This window comes from Cyprinus carpio, chromosome B19, assembly GCF_018340385.1.
Source record: "Cyprinus carpio isolate SPL01 chromosome B19, ASM1834038v1, whole genome shotgun sequence".
Classification (NCBI taxonomy): domain Eukaryota; kingdom Metazoa; phylum Chordata; class Actinopteri; order Cypriniformes; family Cyprinidae; genus Cyprinus; species Cyprinus carpio.
Genome location: NC_056615.1, coordinates 26148060 through 26159855, shown reverse-complemented (window position 1 = coordinate 26159855; position 11796 = coordinate 26148060). Strand labels below are relative to the sequence as shown.

Below are 11796 nucleotides of genomic sequence, written 5' to 3'. Positions count from 1 at the left end.
CACAATGTTTATAATGGCATATAATGGCATAAGCATATGAATACGTATGCACCTACTGATTCATTCATTCATTCAGTACACATTAAGCTGCCTATTGTATCATCAGTGCTTTTCTTGGCTTTTCTCACCTGGGTGCTTTAGAGGTTGCAGGGCTTCATACAGTGGATAATGGTTAAATCTGTCAGCAATAAGCAATATGCATAATTTAGGGTTCACCATAAGGTTCAGCAAGACTTGAAAGTTTATTACAATAAAGGATCTGGCCCATAATTGTAAAAAAAAAAAAAAAAAAAAATGAATTCCCTGAACATAAGCATGTTTAAATACAAATGACCATAAAGTGAAATATAACTTCTGCTCACCCTTAATCTTGATAGAGATAGAGATAGCACAATGGAAGTAAGGATGGGGATTTGCAGAGCCTTTGAACTCAGAAACTTGTTTTGAGACTTGATTTGCCATTTCATGAAAAAAGAACAAATAAAAACAAATACAAATAATATTCAGACAAAAAGTAAAATTTTGTATAAAAAAAATTGCCTTGTGAATTGTTGTGACCTATAATAATATGGGAAAAACAACAACACTCTTTCCTTAAACATGTAAGGGACAATTTTAAATATCATTCCTGAGTGTCAGTGTAACAAAAGACAAATGCAAAAATCTTTATGGTTAGATGAAATCTTTATGGCCAGATGGTAGTTTTTAAAAATGTGAACTATAATTATGGAGACTTGCTTCTTAATTAGCATGGCCAGCCAGTTTGTGGGAAGTGTTTTCCTTGCAGAACTCTGCAAATGTAGTCCTTCTTACCTATGATTGGATTAAAAACACACTGGCATGTGATGCCAAAAGCTTTGCGATTCCATCCAGTGGTCCAAGGTTGCTTGGGTAGGGAGAGTAAGGCTGCAGTTCAACATCTACAGACACAGATATAAAATTCACTTAAGGGAAATATTACTTTTATACCAATTTTGGCAATCTGAAATACTAAAACAATTTAAACAATACCTTTAGCTTATAGTGAATGTTGTAGATTAGATTAGAATGGTGAATCTATTCCTCCAAATCCAGTCCTTGAAGGATCAGTTCACGAAGTTGAAGGTAAAGGTCCGTAATTTCATAAACATCATCTGACATGACAAGGTTATGCTCAGCCATGAGTTCTACACACAGTTGAAAGACATCCTCATCACAAGGGTAGTCTTTAAATAAACACTCCTCTTGGCAAATGCTCAGTTTTGTTTGTTCAACTGGATGCAAGAAATTCTGCACTCCATATAAACTGGGAACAGCAAACATTATTGAAGGTCGACCACTGGGAGCACGTGGGGTTGTGAGTGGCCGTATCCTGTGGCAATTCCAGGCACTGACTATTTCATCAAGCTCTTCCTTCATGAAAAAAAAAGAAATGGAACATATATTCTACATTGTCTTGCAAATGAATTAAAAAACTGCACATTGTAGGTTATGTAAATAAATATAATATTAAGTTATAATCAAACTTCAATACTCTCTTTAATGATAAAATTAACTCTGATAGTGAACAAAATTTATTACCTGTATAAAATGTTGGAAGCAAAACTGGATGAGACATTTGTCAGTGAAAGTATCAACAAAGTGTCCATCTTCTTTTAGCTGTTCAAAATGATCCATCCAAAATTGTATGCACTGGCTTCTCAAAGTGGACCACCATCGTTCAATTCTCTGGTTCCCAGTGCTTGGACCAAGAGTGACACATTCTGAACTCGCAGTGTCTCTGAAGAATGTCTGCATATCTGCTAAATGCGTATTTTCAGTTCCATGGTCAATGCGAATTCTTTGTGGAAATCCGTTATTCTCAGCAACAGCTTGTAGGAAATAACCTGCAATTACTCGTGGGTCATTGTTCGTTTTGTATGCTTCAAGCCAGATAATTTTTCTGGAAAAACCATCAATGCATCCGTTTATGCATATTCCGTAAGGTTTTAACTTATCATATCCGTCAATATGCCAAACATAGTTTGGGCCCGCGACTGTTATACATGCGTCGCCGTAGACGACCGCGAGCACGCAGATCAACTCCTTGTCCATCTAACAGTCGCATCAACTGACGGACAGTTTCTCTGTCTGTAATAATGCCGGACAGCCAACATTTCTGGTGCATCCAGCGATAGCCATGTTGTCGTCCCGATGTCTGTAGCTGCTGGTGTATAAAACGTGCCACTTCAGCCTCATCTGTTTTATTGCGTCTCCGCCACAACTGATTCCTGCACAACGTTCTTTCAAGAGTCCGGAAACTAAGCTTTATGTTGTGTGATTCCTCCAATAAAATTATGATTTCTCTATTAGTCAAACCGCGCCCGAAAATAATCCCCTATAATATTTTCCATTTTTAGGCTATAGAATATGCAATCCTGCTGTCATTGACACTCCAAGGTCAATCTCAGTACCAGGAAACTAGTTGTATCTCGCAATTCTGACTCTCACAATTCTGACTTTATAACTCGCAATTGCGACTTTTTATCTCAAAATTCTGACTTTATAACTCGCAATTGCGACTTTTTATCTAAAAATTCTGACTTTATAACTCGCAATTGCGACTTTTTATCTCACAATTCTGACTTTATAACTCGCAATTGCGACTTTTTATCTAAAAATTCTGACTTTATAACTCGCAATTGCGACTTTTTATCTAAAAATTCTGACTTTATTTCTCAGAACTGCGAGTTTATGTCTCGCAATTCTGACTTTATAACTCGCAATTTCGAGTTTGTATGACGCAACTGTGAGAAAAAAAGTCAGAATTGTGAGATAGAAAGTCGCAATAATCTTTTTTTAATTTTTTATTCAGTGGCGGAAACGGGCTTCCATAGTTTTGCGACATGGTGCTCCGCAAATAATTTTTTATTAGTTTTAGTTTTGAAAATGAGCGCTCCGCTGAAGCAACAGTAACAACAGGGATGGTAAGAAAGAGAAATAAAACGGTGCACATGTCACTGAAGCTAGATGTGATAGAATTGTTTTCAACAATCAAAAAATTGGCCAGATCTTGGGAAATTATAATGTCTAGGCAAGCGTTAAAAACATTTACCTTGAAGTAACTTTCAGCATCAGCCAAACGTTCATCCTGATAGAATTCATCGAAATGGCGCTTTGCTCTTCTAATTCTTTCCTTTTCAAAGATCTGTTTCACTCCCGACTTTTCAGCCATGAATTGTGCGGTTGCTTTTGCCTATTCGAAATTTTCCCTGAACCTTGTCAACTCCACGATGGCAGTGTCGGGTAATTCTGTAGCTTTAAGAATATCAGCATCCTTTGCCTGTAGCATTTTGAAATGACATTGATCTGTTCCAAGACTTCACTTTGAAGAACTATAATAAAAACAAAGTCAAATCTTTCCATCAGCTTTATCAAAGCCATAGACTCGTTGCGCTCATCTGTCTTTTTACTGGTGAGCGAAATTTTGGCCAGGGCCTTCAACACGTCAACATATCTGTATCTGAGTGCAGACACGGCATCATTGCGCGATGCCCACCTAGTAGCGCACAGTTTTTTCAGTGCGACATCCGCACCCGGAGTGGGTTTTTCAGTAATTTCAACCAATATATTCCACCTCTTTATACTGTGCGCAAAAAACATATAATTTTTCCATGGTGTTGTAAAACTTTGTCAGCACGGTTATTGACTTAACGGAATCATTGAGGACCAGATTTAAATTATGGGGAGCACATGTACATAAGTGGCATTTGGTTGTCTCTCCTGTATCCTTGCCTGAACTCCCGTGTATATGCCACTCATGTTCGCAGCCCCATCAAATCCTTGGCCGCGGCATTTTGAAATATCAAGACCCTTTTCCTCAACCAAACGTAAAATTTAATTGGCTATTGTGCCAGCGGACGAGTCAGGCATTTGCTGGAATCCCAGAAAAGACTCGTTGATTTTCACAGCCATTGCAGCACCCTGGCTATCTCTCTTTACGGTTACATACCGAAAGATTTGACTCATCTGATCCACTTTAGATACATCTTGAGTCGTATCCATGATCACAGAGAAAAACGGCGCAGCTTTAATTTCACTGATAATTTCTTTCTGGACAGACTGAGAGAGCACAACAATAAGTTCATTTTGGATTTCTGGGCTGATAACGGAACCAGCAGGGCGACTGAGCAGCTCCTTCAAATATAGATCATACTTGGCCAGTAGGTCGATGATGGAGAGAAAATTACCTTTATTTACACTTTTAGTGTCTTCGAAGTGTCCACGAAATGCAAGGTTGTTTGATGCCAGATTTAAAGTGACATTAACGATGCGGTCTAGAACCTGCCTCCAAAAATTAACTTGTTGACGGATTTGCTGTTCTGACGCCTCGTCGATAGTTCCATGCAGACGCCACTGATCATAAACACCGCAAGCTGTAAAACCTAACAGCCCATCTTAATAAAAGAAGTAATTTAACGTAACTTAAACATCACAATAATTTGGAGTGACTCATTCAGATAAATTTAACCTAACTCAAAAATGAATTGATGAAGTAATAACTTAGTTGTTTTGAGTGCACTTAAATTTGTGGATAAGTTTAAGTATTGGTAATATGATTCCAGTTTGTTCCATTGACTTATTTTTTTTAAGTTGACTTTATATCATCACCAAAATGCAAGTCTTTTATGTTTAAAAATCATCATATTGTGCCCAAGAAAACTAAAGAATGTCAATTATAATACCAATAATTCTTAAGCCCCAAAACATAAAGATTTGATTTAGTAGTCTAGATGTGTAAGTATTTACAAGTAAAAATAACAAACATTTTATGTTACAGCTTCTCACATGTGAGAATGTGTTGCTTTCCCTTGTCTAAAAGCAAAATGAATATTTTTTTTTGGTTTTGTACTGTTTATTGGACTATCATTTTGGACCCTATGAAACTTTATGTTTCTGGTCCCATTGACTTCCATAGTAGGAAAAAAATATATAGCTATATATATATTCTTCTAAAGACCCGGAGATCGGCTGAATGGATTCAAAAACGGTAAAACTCAACTGTTTAACTCTGGGGGAGATGTAAAATGAGCCTTTTTCGAATAAAAAGTGTAGTATTCCTTTAATATGGACATTGCTGTCATTGAGCACGCAGCGCCGAAAAGAGAACATGTGCACCAATAAACTGGATGCCAACAGCCGTAAAATATCAAGAAGAAGTAGAAGAAGAGAACACGAGACATTTTCTATCTCTTTGCACACTGCTGCTGTGTGTGTCTTGCTGGTGACAGTGACATAATTCATTTCCTGCAGGACACCGCTACAACTTTGTCTTCCACACGAGGTAACCTAATGATTTTCTGTTATTTTATTAATCTTACTGGTTTGCAAACTGTTTGAATCGGAATGTTACTAAGTGTTAGCTAACTTGCCGAGTTGTGCAAACATTAGCACTAACGTTAGCTTGCACCAATTCCTGCTTTAGTGGTTCATAAAAAAAAAACTCGTTCGTTGATTCAACTTTAAGTTGGCTAAGTAACATTAACGTTAGTTTGTGAAAGTTTTGTTAATGTTAGCAAACTGCGGCTCGCAGAAGACGTGACATTTTCTATCTGTTTGCATCACAAGCTTGCACGCGGCACGGCACTGGAAGCTCGCAACGCCGACCCCCTGCACTGCTGCTGTGTGTGTCTTGCTGGTGACAGTGACATAATTTATTTCCTGCAGGACACCGCTACAACTTTGTCTTCCACACGAGGTAACCTAATGATTTTCTCACCTAATTTTCTAACCTAATTCATTTTCTCACTTTAGTGGTTTATACAAAATGACTCGTTCGTTAAGTTGGCTAAGTAACATTAACGTTAGTTTGTGAAAGTTTTATGTTAACGTTAGCAAACTATGTTGGCTCGCTAGCTTAACTTAAAGTTAAGGCGTTAACTGAGGTTACTATAAAATCGCACAACAAGGGAATGATGTAATAAAGGGAAATAACGTTAGCTAACTGTTAAACATTATTTAGAGAGAGAATGTGCATTAAAATATGTTGGATTTTGTTAACTTTACATGTGAAAGGGCTTCAGCTTAAAAGTTAGACTGCAGGGCTAGGTTGGGCCCAAATTGGCGCGATTTGGTGCTTTCAGTCACGTTCTCCACCCTCCGAAATGTAACGTTTTTAGAGAAAAAAAAAAAAAAAACGTTATCAGGGAAATACGGTGATTTATTTTTTACGTTAGTTAAAAGCAAATAGCAAGGTCAACAGTTTGTCCACTGCCTAGACTTGACAAAATTAAATTATGTGGAAATGTAAATTGTGTGTTTTTTCTAGTGCCTTAAAAATACAGTTATTGAGACATTACAGACTCTATCATGGCCAGTATTCCACAATTTCACCATTACCTTGCCCGTATAACAACTGCATGTGTACATTTAGCACTTATAACTCATTGAAGGTACATTTGTCAAGAGTACATTCTGAGAAAAGACTGGTAGGTAGAGACAACAGTGATTTGACTTTAAATCTGGCATTTCATTGCCCTGTGTGTGATTTTAAGCAGCCATTTGTTGAGAGTGACATGTTTATTCATCTAAGGGGGCATCTAATACGGAAAGAAACAGTGCCATGTCCATTTAGGGCCTGCAAGTTTCAAACAAATGTTTACTCAACATACAATTCACACAAGTGCAGAGAACACCAACATGCATCAGACTATGAAGTGGCAGTTGTAGTGCAAAATGTCTCGAATGTTTCCCAGGATAGTGACACTGAACATGATCAGGAAGAGCTTTCAGATGAAAATGAAACTGCCTCTGCCCCGGTAGCAGGCAGTAGTGACGAAGGATTAACAGAGCAGTTACAGTACAATCTGGCTGCCTTCTTCTTGAAAATGCAGACTATTCTCCATGTATCCACAAGAGCAACACAGGAAATCATTGAGCATATTGATCAATTGTTTTCACTGTCAGAACCAGTTTTCAGAGAATCTCTAATCAAAATACTGGAAAAACATAACTGCCCCATTACTGACACACTTGTTAGTGAGATTGTCCAGGCAGTTTCAGAGAGTAATATTTTGTATACATCTGTTACCTCTGAAGGACCACTGTCAACAGCAAAGAGGAGAAAGTCGTATTATGAGGATAAGTTTCCATTTGCCAAGCCTGTAGAGTACCTTATTGAGTCGTCACAGCGTACATTTATGTATGTGCCCATTCTCACATCTTTGCAGTTGTTGTTGAAAAAAACAGACGTACTTGAGAAAGTCCAAGAAACCACCTCACAGTTGCCTGGACAGTATTCGTCTTACTGTGATGGCTCCTACTTCCAGGAAAATGAGCTTCTCTCAGATGAGGGTCAAAAATTGTCAATTATTCTTTATGTTGATGATTTTGAAATTGCAAACCCTCTAGGAACATCTAAAAAAATACACAAAGTATGTGCAGTTTATTGGACATTAGCTAACCTCCCAGTAAAGTATCGCTCAGCACTCCACTCTACTCAGTTGACTCTTTTGTGCAACTCAAATGATGTACGGCAGTTTGGGTATGAAAAGGTTTTTGCACCTCTCTTGAGTGACCTAAAATCTCTTGAAAAAGAGGGTGTTTACATTGAGACATTTGGTCACTGTCTCAAAGGCACAGTGTACTCTGTTGCGGCTGATAACCTGGCTGCCCATGGGCTAGCTGGTTTCAGTGAGAGTTTCAGGGCTACATATTTTTGCAGATTTTGTCTTGCCACCCAGACAGATATGCAAACATCAAATGCAATCACTGGTAGTTTTGAGATGAGAACCAAAAATATGCATGATCATCTTGTTCAAAAAATGCAGAACAGTGACAGTGAAGAGAACTACGGTGTAAAACAAAGTTGTGTTCTTTCTGATCATCTCTCTTATTTACATCCTATCACAGGATTTCCACCTGACATCCTTCATGACCTGTTTGAAGGTGTGGTTCCTGTTGAGTTGGCACATTCTTTGAAGGGTTTGATTGCAAGGAAGTATTTTACTTTGGAAGAGCTGAATAGGGCAATACTGTCATTTCCCTTCCAACATTCTGATAAGGTTAACCGCCCTCACCCAATTCCTCAGAGTTTTGCCACTCGAGGGACAATCGGCGGGAATGGGCATGAGAACCCACGCTCTGCTTAGACTGCTACCTGTTCTCATTGGCTCCAGAGTCCCTGAAGGGGACAAATTCTGGGACGTGCTAATGGAATTAAAAGATATAGTTGAACTTGCCACGTCTCATACTTTCACAGATGATACCATTCAGTACATGGCCTGTAAGATTTCAGATCACAGGCAGCTGCTTCAGGAAGTATTCCCCAACTTACGATTACGGCCAAAGCATCATTACATTGAGCAAAGTCTTCAAGGCAGTTGCTCGTTGCTCTCATAACTACAAAAATGTGTTGAAAACTATGGCAGAGAGACACCAAAACATGATGGCATTCTATTTGTCATCACCAAGATTTTTCAAGCCACCAGTGCAGACTTCAAAAGTGGAGTCTGTCTATGTTGAGTCATTGCCTACTGATACACATGCGTTAATATCGAGCATCACAGACAGCAGCAGTGTATATGGCACAAAACAGGTAACCATTGAAGGCACAACTTTTGTGGCTGGGATGTTTGTTTGCACTGGGGCACATGCTGCCTTGCCTGTGTTTAAAGAGATCAGAAAAATATTACTTATCAGAAATGACATCTTCTTTGTACTGAAAGACTATGAGACCTGGTATGTTGAGCATTTGTGGTCATATGAGCTAACAGATCATAAAAGCAAGGGCCATACAGTGAAATCTGTATGTCAGCTAACTGACCGAATGCCACTGTTTGCCTACAGGGTTTCAAGCAAGCTAATTCTGACAACTAAACATTTCATTCCTGTGTCCGAGTAAGAGAGTAGCCCATCACTAGCCTTCTCAGGGACCTGAGGGAGGCTAAAGATCTGTCTGGACCTTCAATGAACACTAGTGATCACCTTAAAGGGTTAGTTCACCCAAAAATAATGTCATTAATGACTCACCCACATGTCGTTCCAAGCCCGCAAGATCTCCGTTCATCTTTGGAACACAGTTTAAGATAATTTAGATTTAGTCCAAGAGCTTTCTGACACTCCATTGAAAATGTATACACTGTATACTGTCCATGTCCATAAAGCTAATAAAGACATCATCAAAGTAGTCCATGTGACATCAGAGGGTTAGTTCCAACTTTTTGAAGCATCGAAAATACATTTTGGTCAAAAAATAAAAACTTTATTCCACTCTTCATTTTCTTCTGCTTTGGCCTCGAGTGTGTTCACGTAGTATAACTGCGTAGTGCTTCTGTGATGTACGTCACGCGCATCACACACATGATCAGTGTCGGCCAATAGTAAACCTCTGTGGTGACGTAGAACCCAGAAGTTCTGCGCAGTTATACTACGTAAACACACTTGAGGGCAAAGCTTAAGAAAATGAAGAGTGAAATAAAGTTTTTGTTTTTGTTATTTTTGGACCAAAATGTATTTTCGATGCTTCAAAAAATTCTAACTAACCCACTGGTTTCACATGGACTACTTTGATGTCTTTTTTTTAGCTTTATGGACGTTCACAGTATACCGTACCTACATTTTCAATGGAGGAGCAGAAAGCTTTCGGACTAAATCTAAAATATCTTAAACTGTGTTCCGATGATGAACAGAGGTCATACGGGCTTGGAACAACATGAGGGTGAGTCATTAATGACATTATTTTCATTTTTGGGTGAACTAACCCTTTAATAAATACACTGGACAACATAATTAAAGGTAATGTCTATTTTCCACTATGACCAATGTGTCATCACAAAGGTAAATACATGCAATATGCTAGTTAAATTTGTGGTATCCCAATTATACCATACTCTGTTTTAAAACGTTTAACCAATACTTACTTTAAAAAAAATAAAAATAGTTTGACATTTTGGGAGAGTGTGATTTTTAGATTGTTACCACTCTCTTGTCTGTATGGTTAATGAAGCTACAGATGGATAATGTCTGGGTGGTCTAGGCAGCTAGTGAAAAACAGCGGCATCACCTGGAGTAGCTCTGTCTGTTTTATGTTACAGGCTTCCCTAATACAGTGTAAATGGAAGCGACTGATGTCCTGAGACTAAGGGTCATCCTTGATGATGTCAATGCTGAGAGGCTTATTTTGCCCTCTCGTCTTGAGACTGTAAATGCCCTCATAATTGAGATAAAAAATAAGTTGAACCTTGCCTATGACTTTCGGCTTCAGTTTCAAGACCCAGAATTTGACAATGGCCTATGCAATTTAGTAAACATCGAGGACCTACCATCCAAGGCAACCATTAAGATAGTTAGATATCTTGAGCCAGATCTCAGTTCAACCAGCACAGATGATACACTGTTGTCTGATAACACAGATTCACTAGATCGTCTTTGCTGATGGCCAGAGATCTTTGTTATTCCAACATTCTCCTACGAGGTGGAGCATGCTCTAAGAGAGGGCAACTATGCATTTGTCAAAGAGGGGAAAACTCTAAGCTTGACTAGGGATCAAAAACACAACATACTGGATGGAATGGCTGCTGAAATATATAAGCATAAAGCATATCCTAGTACCAAAAATATTCTCATGGCTGCAGAGGCTCTGGTGAGCAAACACCCCTGCCTAAAAGAAAAAGGTTCCGGAACAGGGTATGAGGGTTGGAAGAACAGCCTGCGCTTCAAGATGGGCAACTACAGGACCAAACTGAGCAGGGCTGGCATAAAGGATGTGGCTGTGAATGCCGGAAAACGCAGCAGGACCTATCCAGAAGGTGCAGCATCCAGGGCCAAAATCAAAAGACCCAGAAGAGGAGAAATAAACTTCATGCCCAATTATCCCCAAGGAGAAACTAAGGACACACTGGAGAACCTGAGGCTTGAGATGGTGGAGCAGTTCAAGAAGACAGTGACTGATTATCATCCATCAACATATGCAGTGTACCTTTGCACTCAGGCGTAAAGAAATTGTGAATTCAGCTCCTCCCATTGCTGAATTGAAAGGCCTGCACTCTTTTGTGAAGCCCAAGTGAGTAAAAACTTAAAGACACATTGTCATGGTCATGATTGCAGCACTGGTTGATCTGGATAAAGAGCTAAAAAATGATTAGTGTTAATATGGTTTTGTCTATTTGTCTTAATTTTTTTTCCCTTACAGTCTTATATGGCTTGAAGTTAATGAATGATGTGAGTTGATTTAAAAAAAAAAAAAAACTTGTGCTTTTGTTTTCTATGCAGCTCTACAGTGAATTCCACAGGATCACCAATCAAAATCTACTGTATTCCTTCTATGCTGCACTTGACAAGTACACACCTCAGCTGTTGAAGCTCTACAAAAAGAGGGGAAGACTGGAAGTTTTGGTGAGAAGATGGAAGACGTTTTGAGGGCATATGAGGAACAGGTAAAAACATTTTTAAAACATTAATGCATTATATTGATGTTGAATGTGAACAGAACTGCAGCCCCCAACATGCATACCTTGTCTTTGTTTGTGCAACAGGACAAGAACAACATCACTGCAGCTCGAACAGCAGCCCTGGCTGGCCTACCACTGTACTTAAAGGAGGATTCATCAGAGGTCTTCAAAACCTGCAAGGTATTTTTGTATTCTCCTTTTTCTGTTTTCATAGCTTAATACCTTCATCTATTTTGCAAAGAGAAATCACTGAACATAAAAATTTGAAACCGCCTTCTACTGCGTTGTGTACCCTGTTGGCTGCCTTTCGAGAAATTCTCAACATTATTTAATTTTTGCTGTGTAGTGCGACAGAGCATTAAAAGGATGCTAGGGTCTTCCACTTAAT

The 11796-nt window shown here is 38.8% G+C and overlaps 2 long non-coding RNA genes across 2 annotated transcripts; one reads left to right on the top strand and one right to left on the bottom strand.

The window, feature by feature from the left end:
* Positions 1 to 413: 413 nt before the first annotated feature.
* On the bottom strand, positions 414 to 1322 carry LOC122140659. Its single transcript, XR_006157255.1, has 3 exons — positions 1012 to 1322; positions 814 to 920; positions 414 to 449 (listed from the first exon to the last, which is right to left on the bottom strand). It is a non-coding gene; the product is annotated as an uncharacterized LOC122140659 (long non-coding RNA).
* Positions 1323 to 5190: 3868 nt separating this feature from the next.
* Positions 5191 to 10864, top strand: LOC122140657. Its single transcript, XR_006157253.1, has 3 exons — positions 5191 to 5302; positions 5587 to 5716; positions 10053 to 10864. It is a non-coding gene; the product is annotated as an uncharacterized LOC122140657 (long non-coding RNA).
* The last annotated feature ends 932 nt before the right edge of the window (positions 10865 to 11796 follow it).